Below are 21776 nucleotides of genomic sequence, written 5' to 3'. Positions count from 1 at the left end.
CAGTGATCAACAGCATTAGCAATACCAAGTCAGCGAGCCTGACCACCCGATCCCTTTAGTCGCCTCTTACGACAAGCATAATCGCCTTTCTTGGCATGCATCGACTGCTGAAGGCCTGTCATATATCGGACATTCACGGGTCTCATTTCAGAGACTAGTTGTTAGTCTAGATTTTGTTTTTATTTCATTCATTCATTTATTTTTTTTAGATGTTCTTTTAGTTTCGCCCACATTTATATAGAGAGGCAACTTCCCTTCGGCTGCCAGTGCGACTACGAATTTTAAACTTTGAAACTGAAATTACATATTTGGAATTATGCGATGTTGTTCATTTAATGGCTAAACATAAAATATTTTAACTCATAAAATGTCTCAATGTCGGTTTATTCATGTCAACACTTGTGGATGAATTATTTACACTCTTTAAAACCGGACAGTGTCCTTTTCAAGATGGCGGCACCCCCTGGCACGAGCGATGGGGGTAATTATTGAAGCGAGGTAGAAATTTGATCATGGCTTAAAAGATATCAATCATGTGACTAGGGCTCACATTCGAGATAATCAGGCGTTCGTGAGAATTAGGGGATTTTCTTGGGCGTATAATATTTTTATTTACATCCACTAGAAGAAGGTTTACTGTAGACTCGGTATGATCCGAATGCAATCGCCAGTATTTGCTCCACTGCGCAGTACAGGAAATAAAAGGGTGTCAAATGGACAACGTTAACACCATTTCTTTGGCCGAAAACGGAATCTGAACATGTTATTAACGTATTATCTGATGAATACGTGTATGCGTTTCTTGAATTAATGAACTGATAGTGATATGGTCGTATCACATGGTGATACATAAGACTTATGACAGAATGCAGTTGATCTTATGTTGACAGCCGTTAAATATTTGCGGAGATGTGAAAAGCTGATATCAAAGCCAAACACGTTGATAGAGATATATTTCCAGACGCCCGGCAAATTTCGCCTGTGTCCGAAAGCGATCGACGGAGACACAAACAAAATCATCGAATCTGACAGCCCCATATATGCATGCCGTTAGTCGCCTTTCACAACTAACATGAATTGCTGAAAACCGGTTCTAAAATTCTAACCCGGACATTCACGTGTCAAATAAATAAATTAATCAAATGTGAGTGCGTGCGTGCGTGCGTGCGTAGGTGGCTGCGTGGGTGCGTGCGTGCTTGAGTGAGTGAAAGGGTTGATGAATGGTTAAGTGAGTGATTCAGTGAGTTTCGGAAAACATTTCCGTTACATCACTGCAAGTTAACCAAAAGTTATGATAATATAGATTATGTATCATAATAATAGATTATATGCTCCCCAAAAATAGGCCGATCTTGATTATATGATCTGTGAATGCCTTTGTGCAACGTTGCGTGCCGTAACTGACATCCCTGTAACACATCTTCAACAGAATCTGGACTAGAATGCTAAATACCCCTCCTTTCTTTCAACACTAAACACGTTGTCAAAGTGACCTTGACCTAGGTTCTAGGTTTGATCTCTCAAAGATCTGACGAGATTGTACCGTCATATCCATCATTTCTCTTATAATAAGGGTGGCATTAAAAGATGCTGTCATTAATAACATCATCCCTGCACCCAGTCACTGATCAAGCGGTCTGCAAGTAACGCGCTTTTTTAATGTAACAGCATTAAAAGCCAAACACGTTGATAGAGATATATTTCCAGACGCCCGGCAAATTTCGCCTGTGTCCGAAAGCGATCGACGGAGACACAAACAAAATCATCGAATCTGACAGCCCCATATATGCATGCCGTTAGTCGCCTTTCACAACTAACATGAATTGCTGAAAACCGGTTCTAAAATTCTAACATTAATAACATCATCCCTGCACCCAGTCACTGATCAAGCGGTCTGCAAGTAACGCGCTTTTTTAATGTAACAGCATCAAAGATGTTATATTTTTACGATGAAAACAAACATAATAAGGTTCACCGATCCTGGGGCGGTCCATCCAAACCTGCCATAGATAATGCTTTGTTTCGTATCCTACAAGAACCATTAGTCTGTACAGGGATAATCTACAGCATCCTCTATATAGTCTACCTGGTCTGTCTCAGTCCCTGAACTATATTATTTTCCCTTCTGCCTTGCCCTCCCTGCAACGCTAAGCCTTAAACGAAGCAAGCCTGTATAGTTACTCAGGTTCCGAGTTCCCCATTTAACCAGGACACTTTTTCCAGTTTACATGGGTTTATGTATATCAAATTATATCTATTCTGAGACCCATCGTTAGTGCACAAAACCATTTTTCTTTCTGGAAACATGCCAACATGGTATAATAGTGTCGTGATGCCAGAGGATTCCTTTTAAAACTGATACAAATTTAGTGAATTGACTGCTGTATTCACAAGCCCTAGTTAGACTTTCATTCAGAATATCAAAATGGTTGCTCTGATTTGACGCGATGTTGTGCACACTGGAGCAAGTCGGAGTATGTCCGGTTAAGTCAGTCCGAATGGCCACGCATGCGTATAACGCAGGAAGCAACAAGGTCGGCGGTAAGAGATCTTGTAAGAAGTATAATTGACCGAGAAGGATCTGTAATGATTTCATGGATCTATAGCCAATTATGTTATCTGCCTTGCTCGTCTCCGTTCGCATCTGCCCCGACTTGTCCGTGAATTCAAGCTGATCATCTGGCAGGTCCATTTGCGAGGCTCGCCATCTTCTGTCTTTATACGGACTGAGTACGAGGCAAAACACCATCGTGCGATTCGGCGTGGAAATCTTACAAGTTTAACAAACTGTATTATAACAGGGAATGAAATAGCTGGGTAGCTGAGGACGAAAGTTTAATGAATTGTCAGAAAAGCACTAGTGTTTTACTGGTGTTGCTGAGCTGTGTATTTGAATTGTATTTATGATGTTCGCTGAGTGACAAACATATAGATCTTTTGGGACACATTGCCTAGCGGCAGTAAGAAGGTTGTTTTTGTCATTGATAGTGATGTATAGATACATGGTTTGCTGGTAGCTGGGTGTACCTCGACAATCTGTAGGGTACAGAGTTGTCCATTTATTGTTACGTATTTGATTTCCTAACTAAATCAGATTAAGGCGGAATCCGTTAAAAAGAATTGGAACCAACAAAGTTGTGCTTTAATTCGCAATTGTCTCGTGAATATGATCATCAAATAATATTGATGATCAGCAGATGCTCGTGGGACTTTAAATGCATCTGAACGTGCAAATGGCAGCTTAGAGTGGCTGTTCCAGTCATACCAAACGTCCCCTTCACCTGAATCCACCCCATCACCAACTCCACCCCTTCAGCTAACTCCACCAACCCACCCCAACCCAACCCAACCCACCCTCAACTCACTCCACCCCGTACAATTCCTCAATATACGATTTATACATGATGGTTACGTATACAGCTTTGGGATATGAAGGTACACATGCTGGACATTCAGACACAAGTATGACACTATGATATTAAAGTTACGTCAGTTTTATGTCATAAAGGTATAATGGCAGCTACAAAATCACTAGTTAAACTCGTGTGAAGCTCATTTCTGGCGTCCCCCGTCGTCACATTGCTGGAACATTGCTAACAGCGGCGTAAAACCCTACTCATTCACTACTGTTAATGTACCGTTCAGTCTAAGCAAACATAGTCTCAGTATTATCCTTACACTCCTCAACTGAGTCTAACAAATTCTAGTAGGAGGTCGCGTCAGGTAACCTTTGAGATTGACCAATCAGAGCATAGCTTACCAAATCAGTTCAAACTTTTACCTCTGAAAAGTTTACACCCAAACGATTTCCGAATGCTATTTTCCTTACGATCGCTTCAGTGTGATGCACATTGAGTATTCAGTCGCTGAAAATAGCGTTTCAATATTTTAGGAATATATACAGGGGGCTTTATGCGGATTTTCTTTTGTTGAGGGATCAGTGTCTGTGACCGGGGAATTTTGTAAGTCCCGCCAAATCCTAAACAGTAGCCGTTGTCTGATTGGATAAATCCGTTCGGCCATCTTGCGTTTGATTGGTACGGTCATAGGTCGCTCTAACGAAGGTTACTCAGGTTTGTTAGACTCAGCAGAGGAAACTGATGTACCGTTATATTGTTGTTCATCATTTTCTTCAGTGTAACTGTTAAAATCCAACACTGTAACGAATGACTGTATAGAGCCCAATAATACATTAATGTTAACATTCGATCTCCGAGAATATTGTGAGTCTACATATAGTGATCGCAAGTTTAATACCGTTCATCCTACATCTATTTCAACAGGCATAGATCATACCACCAGTACGTTAAGTTTAACGAAGCAATCTAGCGTCAAATACCGACATGAAGATCTTTCATCCCTCTCAGAGTTTTTATTTGGTTTCATATGAAATCGATCGTCATGAAACCTTGACATTTCTCACTAACCAGTCATGTTTCTACTGAATGGACTCCGACCCGGCGTTGTTTTAGTAAACACGTTTACTTAGTGATTTGTAGCAAGAGACAGCTTCGCCGCCTCCGTTCGGTCAGTAGAGGTTAACGCCCGACGAATCCCGTATGATCCCATGAGATTGCTAGACAGCTTGTATTCCCGTTTTATGATCAAGTTATCCCATTCCAAATATTCTCTGTAAATCAACTAGTCCGGAGTTAGTCCGCGTTGAGCCCGACTGTGTGTTGGTATGTCTTCAAGTATTACGTTTCATAACATAGGGATAAGCGGCAAGTCGTACACAGGCTGTCTGATGTGTTGGCGATGATTGTTTGGTGTAGAAACACGGTATGAGGTATACATCATGGAGAGCCTTGACATGCATGGTGGACATCGTAGCTGAGTTAAGTTTCAGAATAGTGTCACCCTCAACAGTTGGTAATAAATGTTATAATATCCCAAAATTGTACTTTTTTATTGTAACCATGACAACATTCTCTCAAAAATCACTATCCGGTATTAACAACAAATCAGCGACAAGTAAATACTTAATGACCTTTCCCATTTTAGACTTAACGAAACAGGTAAAATTGATTTTATGTGTTAAAATAGTTTTAAAAATGTATTTTCCTGTGTTTATATTAGGGCATGTTTAAACATGCAGGTGATTTCGAAAGGTCTACAGATCTCCAACACTCCTACACTGTACAACTTTGTACACGATGAGATGACATTTCATGCATTGCTTTGCATATGAGCGTTACACAGCTCTAAGATGCATGTATCTATTTGACCGACATTATTTCATCTGAAACCTTTGATGTTTTACTTAAGATAGACCTCTATCTCGAACAGCTGATAGAAACCCAGCAGATTATTTTGCTAAAGTTGTTTAGTTGTTTAACCAGTATTATGGGTCTATTTTTTATTGTCCGAGTATTAGAGTACTGTCTGGTATCGTTCTATTTTGGGTTACAAGCATATTTCCCCTCCTTACTGGGTTCGATTCCCACATGGGTACAATGTGTGACTCCCATTTCTGCTGTCCGTCTCCTTCATATTGCTGGAATGTTGTTAAGAGCGGCGTAAAACGTAACTCACTCTTTCAAAGACACCGTCGGATGCGCTGACCCCGGCAATCCGTATCCTGTCTGTCAAGAAGCCGGACAGTCACTGATGGAAAGTCACCATGTACATGAAGGCACCTTGCTAAATACAAAACCCGTTATTCTCACAATCTCAATTTCAGTGGGAATTTATTATAGGGAGAAAGCCTATGCTCACTAACTCACTCACTCACTCACTCACTATGGTGAGTGAGTGAGTTTAGTTTTACGCCACACTCAGCAATATTGCAACGATATGGCGGCGGTCTGTAAATAATGGAGTCTAGACCAGACAATCCAGTGATCAACAACATGAACATCGATCTGCACAATTGGGAACTGATGACATGTGTCAACCAAGTCAGCAAGCCTGACCACCCAATCCTATTAGTCGCCTCATACGACAAGCAGAGTCGCCTTTTATGGCAAGCATGGGTTGCTGAAGGCCTATTCTACCCCGGGACCTTCACGGGTCCACTCACATTGGGTATGTCTCTTTGCGCAAATTGTAATTAACAAAAATGGCTGGTCTGCTGAAACCTAACACACTTCCAGTGGAGTTACATGTGTCTGAATAACTGATGTTTCATCCCAGATACTATCATCAATTGAAAAATACAGCAAAATCTTTCAATCCCCGAAAAACACTTCTATCGCCAGTCAAAAACCCTTCAATCTCGTCACAGTCATTTTTTAAAATGTGAATGTTAAAAAATGAGAATAATTTGAGCCGGCCTACATCACGATTTCTTCACTGGGCCTTCCTCTGCGTTGAGATCCTTATCTTAATTTGGATTTCGATTCCCGACAGGCATTTGACAAAATGATGAATGTTCCCGGATTCCAAATAAAATGAAAGCTTGGAGCTTGTTTCCTGATATTGATTTCATGAGATGCTCGTTTTTGAGATCTCACTCTTGAAACTAAGCAACAGACTGGTGCCTCTATGTTTCGACGAAATTTTCAAAATGTGAGTGGGTGGGCGAGGGGGTTAGTGAGTGAGTTTATATTTAGCAACATTCAAGCCAATATATACCCTATTCACCCCGTGTGGGTTACATTATGAGGAAGGGAGGGCGTTTAGTTTTAGGCAGCACTCAGCAATATTCCAGCAATATGGCTGCGGACAGTGAATAATCCAGCCTAAACCAGACAATCCAGTGATCATCAGCATGAACATCGATCAACGCAGCGTACGAAATCACTGCCTGCCCGATGTCCCGAGACAGGTTAGATTCAACACGGACTGCCAGATTCTCAAATTCACCTTCAAGACGGTCGGGTTAAAATTTAGACACGAATATATGAAAATATATTGTGGGAGGTAAGTTTTGGTAAGGGCAGCCTGTGGTCTGTCTGTGATTTCTGGGAGTTTCATACCCTGATCAATGCAAATGGGATACGATGACATGTAGGAACCGAGTGAACAAACCTTGGTTACTTGGTTACAGGTTACTGAAGACTAACCTAACCCTCTAACCCTTGTCTTCAGTCTGTGAATGTCATATCTGTTGACTATTGTCGTTGAGTATTGCAATATGCAGCCTAAAGTCAGTATCAGCTAGTATATGGTTTCGCAGGCTAACCCCTAGTCACTGAAAATACTTAATTTTGACAGAAACAAATAACTATGTTTGAATTGAAAATGAGCCCCAGTGAGGTGGGGGATTCGGAATCTGAAAAAAATCTCTAGATTGGCTTCATTAGGCTGCCCAAAAAATGAAATGTTTCTCGGGCACGTTTTTTTTAAAACGTGACGAGGGTGGTAGGACTTTCTTTTAAATTTTTGATAGAGAAAGGTGACGAGGGAGGAACACCAAGTCAAAATTATTTTTTTTCAAAAGGCAATGAAAATTGTTACGCGCACAAGTAAAGGTGACGCGCTGATGACCGGGAAACATTTCACTTTTTTATTTAGCCTTAGGTATTGTGAATAGCTGACAGGGCTGGAGATAAGTCTACGTACGTCTCCCACCCAAAATGTTTAGGGGACAATGATAGGAAATAGAACCTTCAGTGTCGTCAATTCGGGTTTTTTTCAGAAAATTTTGACTGAAAACAGAAGTTTAAGTAAAGCATGACTCTATGGTGGTGGTGGTGTATGTGTGTGTGTGTGGGGGGGGGGCGGCAACTTCAGCTGAAAGCAAAATAGGATCAAACACACATAGTAACAAATATCACGAGAAAAAGGACACATAGAGCAACGAGTCAGTGTACATGGTTCTGATTCACGGCAGCTCTTTGTCATTTCTCTTCATCCATGATTTTTGGTGTGAACAAGTATGGTTGGATTGCTGACTCCAAAAGAAGCGAGCTGGGTGCAAATTTACTTATTAAGAATCACAAAGCACTCACGGCTCAACCATCACTCACTCAAGCAATCCTCCTCACTCACTCACTTACCTCACCTCACCTCACCTCACCTCACCTCACCTCACCTCACCTCAACTCAACTCACCTCAACTCAACTCACCTCACCTCACTCACCCACCCACCCACTCACTCATTCACTCACTCCTAACCCGTGAAGATCGGGGTTGGAATTGTTGCGAGCCGTAAGAGTCGTAAGAACGGGATCGAATGACGTAAGTTTGTTTTTGCACATGTTATCTTATCCCAACATACACTGATCGATGCTCATGATGTTGATCACTGGGTAGTCTGGTCCAGTCTCGATTATTTACAGACTGCCTACACATTGCTGAAATATTGCTGAGTGTTCGTTAAACACATGTACACAAGCACTGCCCATTCCATCTACGGACAGTATGCCAAATTGGGCTCCGTTTCACAAAGCTATCGTTTCGCTACGACTGTCGCAAGTCTATCGTAGCGCTTCGACAGCTTCGTGAAGCGGGGCCCTGGTCCTCTTCGCAACGCTGGTCTTACATAAACCTCTGAGATATTACAGCAACCACGGTGCCTGCTTCCAGGCTGTGCTTTTTGTATACACACCTGTTTGAAAAATGGATATTTGATTAATAATTTCAACCTTGGGCCATATATGTAACCTATCACCACAAACGTAAATTCCGTAACTCTTACAGAAGGAAAGATAACCATGATAGCAGGACGTTCACTATCAAACATGTAAACATTCAACGTTATCGCACTTCAAACTTTATTGTAATTTACGCTGCGGTTTTCTTTGATGTCCAGGTCGACAGGTAGATATACCTGCGTTGCACAACTCGTAATGATACGCGCACTTCAGGCAGGTATTTATCACGTGTAAAGTTGACGTTAGGATCCATAACGCGGGTATTGACTCCTCCTGCCTCTGATTACAGGTAATGACTTCATTCACCTGAGACGCCATGGGCATTCTGCGGCTCATTAATCACAGGTAGCGTATGTAGGAATATTATAAACGTTCGTTAATTACAGGTAAAGGTGTTGATAACAAACGATGGTGCAAGTAAGTTGTAGATTTCTGCAAGAACATGTAATTTTGTAAACTCGGACGTCATGTATGGAAGAATACGGATAATAGTAATGTGGGCTGATTCAGTCGCCTTCAGTCATAATCTGCTTGTACAGTACATGGGCTTACAGTGCACTACCGTTTGTGTGCTAAAGATTTGTTGTGGCCGAGATGATTTTATTACTTCTGTATAAATGTTTTAGAAACGTGTTTTAATCTATTTTGTTTCTCTTTCATCAAGTACATGTACAAGCTAGCATAGTTAGAATAGTTTACAATTGGTTCATCCCAGCACTTACATAACTATTACCTCCTCAACAGCCAGTTCTAATGCCAAGCGCACTGCATTGTCTGCCTTTTTTCCCTGTCTCTCCATTATGTAAGTCATGTTGCCCACAGTTAAACTTTCTTTGATCAAGCAGTGGTCAGATAATAGTCAGAGGTCCAACACATTGCTCAGCAAATAGTTTGGCTTTTTGTGGACCGAGTGGCCGAGGACTTCACCTCTGCTTATATATATAAGGTCAGTTTGTGTTTTGTCCTCATATTTATGTATATATAGATATGCCGGTGTATAGTTGTATAAGAATTAAATGCATTAAGTTAATATATCATTGATGAGATATATTTCTCTGCTCAACCAACAAATTAACTTGCAATTTATGGTGTGTTATTGAAATTCATATTCAGTGTATAAGTATGTACAGATATTGTGTAGAATGTGCAAATATTAGAACGGCTTTTAAGGTCATATTTTCTCTTTTAATCCATGAACTTATGTCCTATAGATGTATTGCCATATTTCCTCATGGTTCATAGTTGTGTAACATTTGTAGGATATCCTGATTGGACACTGGCAACTTTATGAATTGTCCGCTCATTGCCACACAGTGGTAAGTTAGCTCTTGAAATTTGGTTGTAATGTGTCAGCCTTGTAGGCAAACAGTTTATTCTGAAGAAAATAATCTGTTCAGTCTAACTGTAGTGACAGTTCCCTTTCTATGTTATTCAGGCATAATTCAAAGATATTATGTGATATGGATGATACAATCAATTTATCTCATGTACGGTAATAGTATTTTTATATAATATTTACAGAGCTGGATAGCCCTGACTAGTAAACTGGGTTTGCTTAATAAAGTGCTTGCTGTCAGCTCACCATCAAGTAGCTGTACTGTGTTATTTATACAACTGGAACCTCGTCCGCTACCACATTGTGGCAAGCAATATTAGATGTGTATGGATATGTATCTCCTTTTACGCCCAACGTATTTATACAAAGTGTGCGAATTGGTCGTTTCCATTTATTCCGAACAAATCAAATATGGGACTCACCCAGGGTTGGATGTTTTGATGGTGCTGATTTGTGGGTGGGATAATGTCGGAGGTGTTTGGTGTTTAGGTGACCTAGGAGATTTAGTTGAGTTTGATACTAATGTGCAATGGAGGTAGGATTTGGCTTGTTGGTAGCCATGGTGATGAGTTTGATGTCTTCACACGACAAACTTAAATTTGACAACACATGTTGACAACACATGTCAAAATCGAGTTTGAGGGTGTGAACATTCCAACAACTCGACACTAACACCAAATCAAGAGTTGTCAAACTGATGTAGAGAAATAGGGTCGGTCTCTGTTCTCACCAACTTTAAATTTCCACCAAACTTTCGGTGTTGTCAAACTCAAGATTGACGTTTGGAGTGTTGTCAAACAAGTGTTGCTCACAAACAACCAATCGCAGTCAGCGAAATTGTCACGTGACCACACCGATAGAGCTATGACGCTCACATGACACGAAAATTTGACAACACGTGTTGGACGCGTGAAAGAGCGAGTTTGACAACCTTTAAAATTTCAACGTGTTGTCAAACTTTAGTTTGTTGTGTTAAGGCCGCTTTAGAGTCAGCAGTTGAGGCAGGATTGGGTTTGTGAGAGGCCATGGTGATAAGTTAAAAAATCTGATGTCAACAATCGAAATAGGAATGCATCTGTGGGTGGTGATGCAGGTCATTGAAAAATTCATTCAAAAATACATTGTATTTACGGAGTGTGATTTGAAGCGTCATAACGTCACGTCACACGAGATACAGTTTACCACACGAATGTTCCATTCCATACTTCAGGTGTCACACGTTGTCTTAATTGATGGCAAGCATATCTGACATGCACAGGTATTGTAATGCCAACAAGTTTCACATTTAAATAAGTATCAACTTTCTATGCCATATCAGCGTGAATAAATGTTTTCAGATAGTATCTCTGTTTCGTTATGCTATCAGCACGGCATTCAGAGAGATCACCATTACTTATATTTACAGAACTGGCCATTTGCCCCGTCCATCTGTCGAGCAGTATAACTGCCCCTATGCAATCCATTTTCTTATCTAGCATGCCATGCATTGCCGTCAGTCTAAACATTGAATAAGAGATTAATTCTCCCTGAAAGGTAAGGGGATTAACTGATGTGTCGAATGATAATAGGCCGATCATCAGAAAATCTGAATTGAATTAAAGAGGATTCCCACTGATCCAAGATATCGCGAGATGACGCGAGATTCGTACATAGCTCCCGGCGTGCTTTGCGGCATCCGGTTGTTCTTGAGAGGCTAGGTGAGACAAGCGAGTGGATTGAATGACTCAATGTGGCGACAGATAGCACGGCTGATTATCGTTAGACGCCAGCATGATGACATTGCGTCATACGACACCGCTTCGTTTCTAACTTCAGAAAAATGTCTCGAATAGTGTGTAGTTGGTAGTATTACAATCGAGGTACCAGCCCCTGTGTCGTCCGCCTGCCCCTTTCAACATTGTTTTCCGCCATTTGGGCACGGTAACCTCTAGTTTATTTTGGTTTGGGGTTGGATGAAAAGTGTTTAGATGAGATTAAGTTTAAAAGTAGATGTATCATCCTGATAGGTTCACAAAACATATATTGAAAAGGATCCTCCTAGTAACGAAGTGTGACGTATATGGTCTTTACAAGGCCCGTGTATTTGGGACATTATTGTGGAACATTTGAACTTGAGTAATTCATGTTTATAATGGGAAACTTGAACTAGGAAGTGTCATTTACGTTAACATACCCAAATGACTCATGGGGTTAAGGTACTTTGAAAGGGTGTGCATGAACTCCAACAGACTCACCAACATTGTCAGTGGAAAGGAATAAAGGCCGGGAAGTGCTTTGTGACTATTCAATTTTCGGTCTTTGGAACCATAGAGACAGAAAATAGTTTTGGTCAGTGCTTCAAGACCTACTTTACCTCTGTGAGAGAGGTTGGGGAACCTTTTAACGTATAGCATTTGTGTGATGACAAAGAACCATAAATATGCGTCTCCTGAGAAGAGGGTGGCCATAGAACGATCTGGTGTGTTGTTTACATGTGAAAAAGTGGTAAATGACTGTTATTTCTGTGGAACTCTCGCTCACATTGTGTACATATTTTATGCTGCAGGGATATGAGATTTCGCTATATCGTTAAGGACTAGTTTTCGATGGACTCATAGCTACCATTCCGTCGAATTTGGTACATGTGGTTACAATGACGCTATTGTCCAAACACCAACATCGTCTAACAACGACACCATTGTCTGTTACTGACGCTTTGGTCTGATCAAAACTGTGATCTGATATCGAGACGTTCGTCAAATATCGGAACTGTATGCACATTCTCAATCGTCAACATGAACGTCATCGTCAAATATCAACACTGTAATCTAATATCGGCACCGTAATGTATGTCGTAAATGTTTAGAACTGGTCTTCGATCAACAACCCAGGTTTCTCGAAACCTTGATTCAGCGCTATCAACCAGTATTTCAGTTTTATAATACTGGGTCCCCTTTCACAAAGCTCTCGTACGCGTACGATCTCGTAACTTTTCTCGTAGCATTCGTACCTCCTGTACAGTAACATAGGAAGTAGGAAGGCTACGAGAAAAGTTACGAGACCTTAGGCTTACGAGAGTCTTGAGAAAGGGGACCCAGGCACTACGGTCTGCTGTCGACGCTATGTTTAGTATGATATAGTGCGTAGTCCAATGACCGTGGTATATCAGTACGTACATTGTCAAATATAGACTCTAGGTGTAAAATCAGCATTAAACCCCAATAACGAAACTGAGGCCTCATAAAGGAGGCCATGAGGGAATACGCCAGCCTCTGATTACCCGACGAGCCTCGTTGTGTATCAGTGATACCTTATTCGTATTCGGCCTGTTCAAACGTATCGGATTACGATCGCGGAAGACGTTGCTGGAGTTAGTACAGCTCCCGTGACTTCCTTATTACCAAAATACAGTGATGTCGAAAACAGACTGAGACTCAATAAGCCTTTCCTACAATATTGATCAGATCATTAATGTCGAGTGTGATCTTCTGTTAAGAGCATTATTTTCAGGGCAGGTTCAGATTTCCATTGATCAAGTTGCAATGGTGTCTAGACGTTAGACACATTATAGAAATATTACCTACCAGGGTACAGTATCTTAACAGGATACTTCAAGTCGATCACATGAGGGAACGGTTATGAGTGAGTGAGGGAATATTTGATGCAATCCTTCATAAAATGTTCATTGGGTTCCTTTTTGTATTTCACTTAGAATCGACAAATGGTTGTTTGGTCTTAGATGCTCCTCTCAGTTATATATTCCAGCTATAAATAATCACGCTTGGGCCAGACAACCCAGTGATCGCCATCATGAGCATCGATTTAGGCATTTAGGATGCGATGATATGTGTCAACCCACGGCCCGTCATCGAGACTGACCACCTGATCCCGTTAGTCTCCACATACAAGTACGAGTTGCTGGAGATTAGTTCTAACCCTGATCTTCACGGACCAATGTACAAATCGTTGTTCTATACTCTGCTTATAGCACCATTCCACCAATACATGATCATGCATCGTTATATATAATTACCTAACTGGGGATTCGAACCCGGACTTTGAACAAATGTGCTAATTTCTCGGAGCTGAAACATCTGGTTATTAAGAGAGAACGTTTTGGAAAATGCAGTAACCTCATCTTTTACCGCTAATCCGTCTGACGTCATCCTTACTTTCAAAATGACCTTGTTTTGTATCTTGGTTTGTCCAAACTATCGAGAAATACGCAAACAATATTTATGCAATATTCTATCGCAGAATATAAGAATATTTAAGCTTATAAAATTGTTGAAATGTGGAAACAGTTTTAAAGTATTTAAAGCTGCGGGCGTTGGCACTTCCTTTACTAAACAACGAACCCCATTCCATAAAACCCACCGTCTTAACCCGACTACGAGCCCCGTAAGGACGTTTTATCGTTGCAATCTGTAACAGTGATGAAGCCTTCTTTGTGGAATCTGTAGTTATCGTTCCGACTGAAGGCACCGGGAGTCGCCGAGATGTAACATGCTCTGACAGCTGTTGGCAATACCGTAAGACTTAGTGGAAATCCTAGAATTTTGAAGTTTGATTCTTTATATAATTCCTGGAACACTCCACAGATTTAATTGCAAGAGTATTTAGAATGTACACAGGTGTTGTAATTCTAACTGCCGGCCACCGTCGATGTCCCGTTTTGCTAATAAAATTAAACCCTGTTAATCGGGACTGATGCTCATCAAATAGAAAAAATGCATAACAAGGTCAAAGAAAATTGCGGAAATATAGACCCGTTCCATTGATGTCCCACGAAGTAATTGCCATAAAGCGGTTTCCGTATTAACAAGGTGCTATTGTGTGTATCTGTACATGAACTGAAAGACAAAAGAAAGTATACACCATGTCTGCAGAGCCTAAATCACACAAACAAGAACTGGTCATTCGAAGGTCGATTCTAAGAGGTGATGTAGTAGGGACCGATGTTCATGCGCATGCTGTTGATCACTGGATTGTCTGATTCAGACTCGATTATTTACAGTTATTCATTGTCGAGTACAGTGCAGTCATACAGTTACAACATTGTGAGTGCAGCTTTGAACAACAAACAAACAAACCAAAATCATAGTGATACATGTAGTTAAATATTTATATATTATATTTGCAGCTTTTCGTAATCAACGTTTCGAGGCGTTTGTTTTCTTTTCCCCGGCAGTTAACTGCGAGTAGGTAAAAGAAGCTTGGTGACGAGTGGAAGTTGTGTTGTTTTTGCCGCAGTCGTCGGTATATACAGCTGATGTCAGCTTGCTTTTGAGTCTTGTCCAGACAAACTGTTTGTAGCGCGACCAAACATGCGCCGGGGTTAACAGACATAGTCTTCTTCATTTCTACAACAGAAAGGTGTTACACACCGTATACTACAGCAGGGTATTCTCTTGAAAGACAGTTGAGTTATGGAATCCTGTAGGGCGCATTGGTCCATTTTCAAACATTATTCTTGTTTGTATAAGAACGACAACACGAACATGTACCTTCTAGAATTCCAAAGTAACCTTCCGGCGCCATTTCAACACTTAAAAAACCTACGTTAATATTCAATTCGCACAGTTGACGCGAACCCAGTTTTATCGTTGGACAATTGTGAAGGGCAGCCATAGTGATATGGTTGTATCTCTAAAAAGTGTGAACAATCAATCTTTCAACTGTTCACCGTAAAGGTTGTGTTTAACCGTCACGCGTCTGCGCTAATCCGTTCTCGGTCTGGTTCGAGGTTATGACGGTTCGCGCTCCGCCGTCTGATTTTGAAACGCCCCCTGGTGAGCGGTTGTGACGTGTTAGATAGAGCGAGTGAGATAATCGGCCGAGTGCCCCTCCGCGGAACTCAACAAATTAGTCATGTACGCATATGCAGACGTTTTTCCGAACCTGTCATTGCTTCTTTTTAATGTTATTGTAATCTCGACGATCGAGGAGTAACTTTAACGCGGGTCAGGTATAGAGCAGGACTGTTTACAGATAACGTTACTGATGACGGCTGCTTGTAGAAGGGATATCGTCCCTTTGAAGAATATGCCGTTTAAAAGCTTATGTATGCTCATTTTTAAAAAATAGTTCCAAGGAGTTAAGAAACTACTTTCGGAAGGCGTTTTGGCAGGAGTCCTGCTGTGTGTCGTTCGGAAACAAAAACGTTCTAATCCAAATATTTGGGTATCATGTGCTACCCGTGTTCATGGCATGTGAACACCTGGTGTCGTCACTGATTATCAGCGATCAGTTCATGTTGACTTCACGGATAGTTCGCTTGGTACATTAAGTGGAATCTGTTTCCATGGTTAATCAAGGCTGGTTAGTTACTGGCGTTGTTGTGTGTTTTACCGGATTGTGACTTTGGTCAAGCTAGAACATTTTGGTTTGGGGATGATGAAAAGGTGGAGTTTAGAGTGTTTAATATTAGTATACTTGTGATAACGCCCATCAGTATCCAATTCAGTTTCCATGGTAACATGGGTACCACCCTGTGTGAAGTTACATGTCTCTACGAAGTAACTGGTACTTTTTAGGTCGTAGAAGATCCGGGTTAGAACTGGTCTTCATCAAACCATGGATGTCGCTAGGCGACGAACGGGATCGGGTGGCCAGGCTAGCCGACTTGGTTGACACATGTCATCGCATACCAGTTGTGTAGAGCGATGCTCATACTGTTGATCACTGGATTGTCGGGTCCAAACAATTTAGAAGCCGCCGCCATATAGCTTGAATATTTCTGAGTGCGGCGTTAGATAAATGACTAAAAACAAATCCTACGAGAATAAGTTTCAGGTAGCGAGACATGTTAACAGCATCTTCGTTGGTAGTACCTGTGGCGATGTATGTGCACTAGTGAAGTAATACCTGCTGTTGCAGACAGTATCCATTTGGGTACCAATCTCTGCTACCGGCCTCGATATATTGTAGGCATTCCTCCCCATCACATTGAAGTCATATAGAGGATACTAAACGACCTTCCGTGTAATACCACTTTTTAATAAACGAGTTAATGATTTGGTATAAAACTCGCTTTCGCTCGTTTGATACTAAATATTTAACGAGTTTAATAAAAAATGATATTCCACGGAAGCGAGTTTAGTATTCTGTTTATTACTCGCCAACATAAATTGACAGAAACTTCCGTGAAATTCCTTACAGTGTGATCACTCAGCTTTCCACGAGTCAAGCAAGGGCTAGTAAAATTGCGACATCGGCATTAGTATTGTGACGTCACAACTTTGAACCATTTTGACGTCATACGTCAAGCGGTATTACACTAGTGCAATATTGCCGTAAAAATATTACACTGCAGTATCTTCAACGGGCGAGTAATAATAGTCAATATCATTACACAAGGGGTCCCGTAAATTACTGTAGAATTACTATACATTCATTGGTTCAGCATTCAGTATAGCCTTGGAGCAGAGCTATGTACTAAAACAACAATTCAGTAGAACACGTAAGAAGAAGAATTGATGAGTCATGGAACCAACCGCCTAGATCGTTGGTTCAAGAAGTATATAATTGTAACTGATTCGTTATTGTTGGCTACCGTGAAGATCCGGGTTAAAATTGATCTTCTGCAACCTATGATTGCCGTAAAGGTGACTTACGGAATAGGGTGACCAGGCTCGTTTACATGGTTGACACGTGTTTTCCCATTTGTGTAATGCTGTTCATCACGGGATTGCCTAGTCCAGACTCGATTATTTACAGACAGATTATTTACAGAAAGTGTAGCAAAATATTGCTTAAACATCAAACAAGCCAACCAACATTAATTTTAGATTTATCTGACTGCAGTTTGAGTTTCAGTGTATGTAATAATCTACTTCCCAAACGCCTAAATGGTTCATTGTTAGCCCGCCATTCTAACATTGTTACTGACAGTAGCTATAGGCAGCATCGGTGCAAATCCAGGCGTCAATCACCAGCTCCAAGCATGGCGCTGAAAGGTGTTGTCGGAGTATCGGTGGAGGTGAGGTTGATGGTGGTTGCCGTAAGACAGATTTAAATCGCGATGACCTTACAAAAAGGTCATCGCCCCGACTCGTCAAATTCACACCTGTGTTTTGTTTGATGTTTTTGCCACAGTAGCACACACACATAAATCTCGTCATATCACCCGCAGTGAGCGCGAGACAACGCGGGAAGTCGTATCGTTACATCTCCCGCCAATCTCTTCACCTGGTCTGCGATGATTGCTCTCATGGAATACATGTATGGCACGCCGAACGTGGGTAGCCCTCGTAATGCAGCGAGCAGAGTAGTAGCACTTGGAGGCGTATTAGCAGTAGTGGTTGAAGTAGCAGTAGCAGCAACAGTGGTAGTAGTGGTAGTGGTAGTAGTGGTAGTGGTAGTAGTAGTAATGGTAGTAGTAGTAGTGGTAGTGATAGTGGTAGTGATAGTAGTTGTAGTAGTAGTGGTGGTAGTGGTAGTAGTAGTAGTAGTAGTAGTAGTAGTAGTAGTAGTAGTAGTAGTAGTAGTAGTAGTAGTAGTAGTAGTAGTAGTAGTAGTAGTAGTAGTGGTGGTTGTAGTAGTGGTGGTAGTGGTGGTAGTGGTAGTGATAGTGATAGTGATAGTGGTAGTGATAGTAGTTGTAGTAGTAGTAGTGGTAGTGATAGTAGTTGTAGTAGTAGTGGTGGTAGTGGTGGTAGTGGTAGTAGTCGTAGTGGTAGTAGTGGTAGTCGTAGTAGTAGTAGTGGTAGTGGTGGTTGTAGTAGTGGTGGTAGTGGTGGTAGTGGTAGTGGTGGTGATGGTAGTGGTGGTAGTGGTAGTATTAGTATTAGTATTAGTAGTGGTGGTAGTGGTAGTAGTGGTAGTATTAGTAGTGGTAGTAGGGCGCGGTGGTAGCAGTAGCAGTAGTAGTAGCAGCAGCAGCAGCAGCAGCAGCAGCAGCAGCAGCAGTAGTAGTAGTGACCAAGACTGTCTTTTCCTGCTAGTCTGACAGCCCAGGTTGACAAATATCACCTGAGTGAAGGTAAAGCCCACAGCAGCCATGTAGCCCAGATCCCTACCCACATATTTTAATGGGAATCCAACTCAAATGAACAAATGAATTGCTAAGTCTACATTCCCAGAGCTATGAAATCAAGTGTTCTTAAACAAACAAGAAATGTAATTCGATCGTAATGTGGTTAACACCATAGTTATTTTACCCTGACGTATACTGGTTCCCTCACTGTTCAAGGTGAGTAACGTTTTGAGTGAGTGAGTTTAGTTTTACGCCGCTTTTAGCAATATTCTAGCAATATCACGGCGGGGGACACCAGAAAATGGACTTCTCACATTGTATCCATGTGGGGAATCGAACCCGCGTCTTCGGCGTGTCGAGCGAACGCTTTAAAGTAACGTTTTGAAAACAATGTGGTATGTTTTAAGCGTTTGCTTATTTTTGCCAGGCAGTTTCGCCGCGACATTAAACATCATTCCCTTCAGTCACGGCAATGTCAGCCGTGTCTGTACCATTCAAAGATTTAAACAACGAAAGGGCGAAGGACGTTGTATATATGTATTAATGTATACAAATATTCCGTGAAGGAATCAGTGCCATCCAATAGTCACTGTACAAGCTGACGACTTTAGGCCGGGGTGACGTCAGGGTAAATACCAGACCACCCTAGTGACTGATGGCGCTTGTACCCCCGACCCATACACTCTGTGTCCCCCGTCAATGTAAGGCTTAGGAATGACACATGGAAGTGATTTGTTAGGGGTTGAGTATCCAGCTGTCAGTTAGTCAACAATATGTCGTCTTGACGATGGTTGTGTATATTTACGTGTTGGTTAGAACCTTAATCGATATCTCCTACTGGCGGGATTGCGTATAGATATCCACGGGCATAAGGAAAATGTAGTCCTATTGATGAATAAGTAGTATTTCTTTACCTTTACATGCGTAAGCTGTGCATGACTATAGATTGTTCAATGTTGTATGTTCAAGATGCTGTAGTCATGAAGATCTGGTTTATAGGTTATCTTCATTAACCTGTTCTTGTCTAAAGAGGCGACTATTGGAATTGGGTGGTCAGACTCACTGACTTGGCTGACACGTGTCATCGTATCCCCATTGCGTAGATGGATGTTCATGCTGTTGATCATAAGATTGTCTGGTCCAGACTCGTTTGTTTACCGATCGTCGCCATGTCTGGACTATTGCTGTAAAACGTAACTCACTCAAGATACTAAGTACATTCCAGTGCAACTTGAAACTTCAGATCATGTTCGTGAAATTACAACTTTCCATCTTAGCCACTCGGTTTACTTGTTGCAGGAAAGCATTTTTCAGTTGACTGTCAGCTGTAGGAAGGAACTGATTGTTGAGCGCGTCCGTTAAATCGGAAAAACTCGGAAACATATTCAGGCCGAAACGGGATGCGAACATTTGCAAAAGGGGGGCAACTCTGAAAGCGAAATCTCTTTCATCATAGGATGTTGATGAATGGATTATCGACGCCAGTTTACAGGTTTATATGTAAAGTCAGCAAAGCCAAGAAACCCATTTCCTGGACATGTATCCCCACCCCCTACACCTGCCCTCACCTGGTTGTAATGAGCTTTAACTAACCAATCCAGCATATTTGGTAACAGGTTAGAAAGATGTTAACACCACGGGGTTCCCACTGTGCAGGTGACGGGTGGGAGATGGGGGTGTCCCAACACATTAGCCAAACTATAATTACAACCAAGTGCGTGTAATTGCCATCATGTGTGCAACAAATAACCTTTGATGTAGACACGTGCAACACTTGCTGGGGAGCATGGTAACACGGGTCTTCTTATGAATAAAGAATTATCAGGAAAGTCAGAAAAAAACGTAACTAAGGCAAGGAACTATTTTTAGACAGTGACATATATCGGTTGTTAGGTGGTTATTTTTGAAACCATATGTGGATTCCATCCAAGTTAGAACTAGTCCTCAGTACCCATGATTGTCTAGTCCTAGATCAAATGCTAGAAAAGTCCCCTTCTCAGCAACAGTACAAGTGTTATCCATTAATTAGTAGGACACTTGGACACGGTGTATCAGATTACTAAACATAAACAAGGGTTACCCAACAGATTCACAGACCAACTGCATGAGTATCGACCACATTGTCCAGTGGACGGTGACAAGCACTGGTGTTCAACATGGTCAAAATATGTAGTATGGTTGATAAGGCTGGTTGTATGTTATGACCTGATTTTGAGGTTATCTCTATATTTGGCCTTGGAGTATGCCGGAAGAGCAGACTAACGGAATCGGGTAGTCAGGCTCACTAACGTGGCTAATACAAATTAATGTATTCCAATTCCAGAATTCCAGAAGTACATGGTGTCAGTCACTGGACTGCCTGGTTCATACTCTATTATTAACATACCGCCGTCACATAGGTTGTAGGTTGAATTTTGCTGAGAGCGGTGTTAAACAACAGACAAACATTTCTAATTGGGCCTTGCACCTGGAGAGAGACAATCAGCTGTTTTTAAATTCGGACATAATGTTATGTTTTTATAATACGCTGTTTTTGTTGTCCACTTTAAAAATCTTGTTCACTCTGTCAAAATAATTCTTAGGAGGGGAACACCAATTTCAGGTAATGCACACTTAAAATGAAATATCAGTTGTAAACATATTACTTATTGTCATGCAACAAAGTTAGTTTACAGCCACCATAAAAAAGCTCCGTAATACGCAAAGGTGGATGTTTAGTGTCTCCTCTTCTGTCAATTGAAGTCAGATGTTGAACAAATACCGAGCCATTAAAGAGAATGATTTAGAAGATCTGGGCCGAGAAGTGGATCAGCGTATTGTCTGTTAAGGCCTTAAACAACATGCGTTCCCTCTGTGGACAACGGCTTCAGTGGCACCTGAAAGGTGCATGAGACTTCCCGTTGTTCCTCTACCTCTGACACAGGTAACATTACCATATGTTAT

This window comes from Haliotis asinina, chromosome 6 (assembly GCF_037392515.1).
Source record: "Haliotis asinina isolate JCU_RB_2024 chromosome 6, JCU_Hal_asi_v2, whole genome shotgun sequence".
NCBI lineage: Eukaryota > Metazoa > Mollusca > Gastropoda > Lepetellida > Haliotidae > Haliotis > Haliotis asinina.
This window is presented reverse-complemented; position numbering follows the sequence as displayed.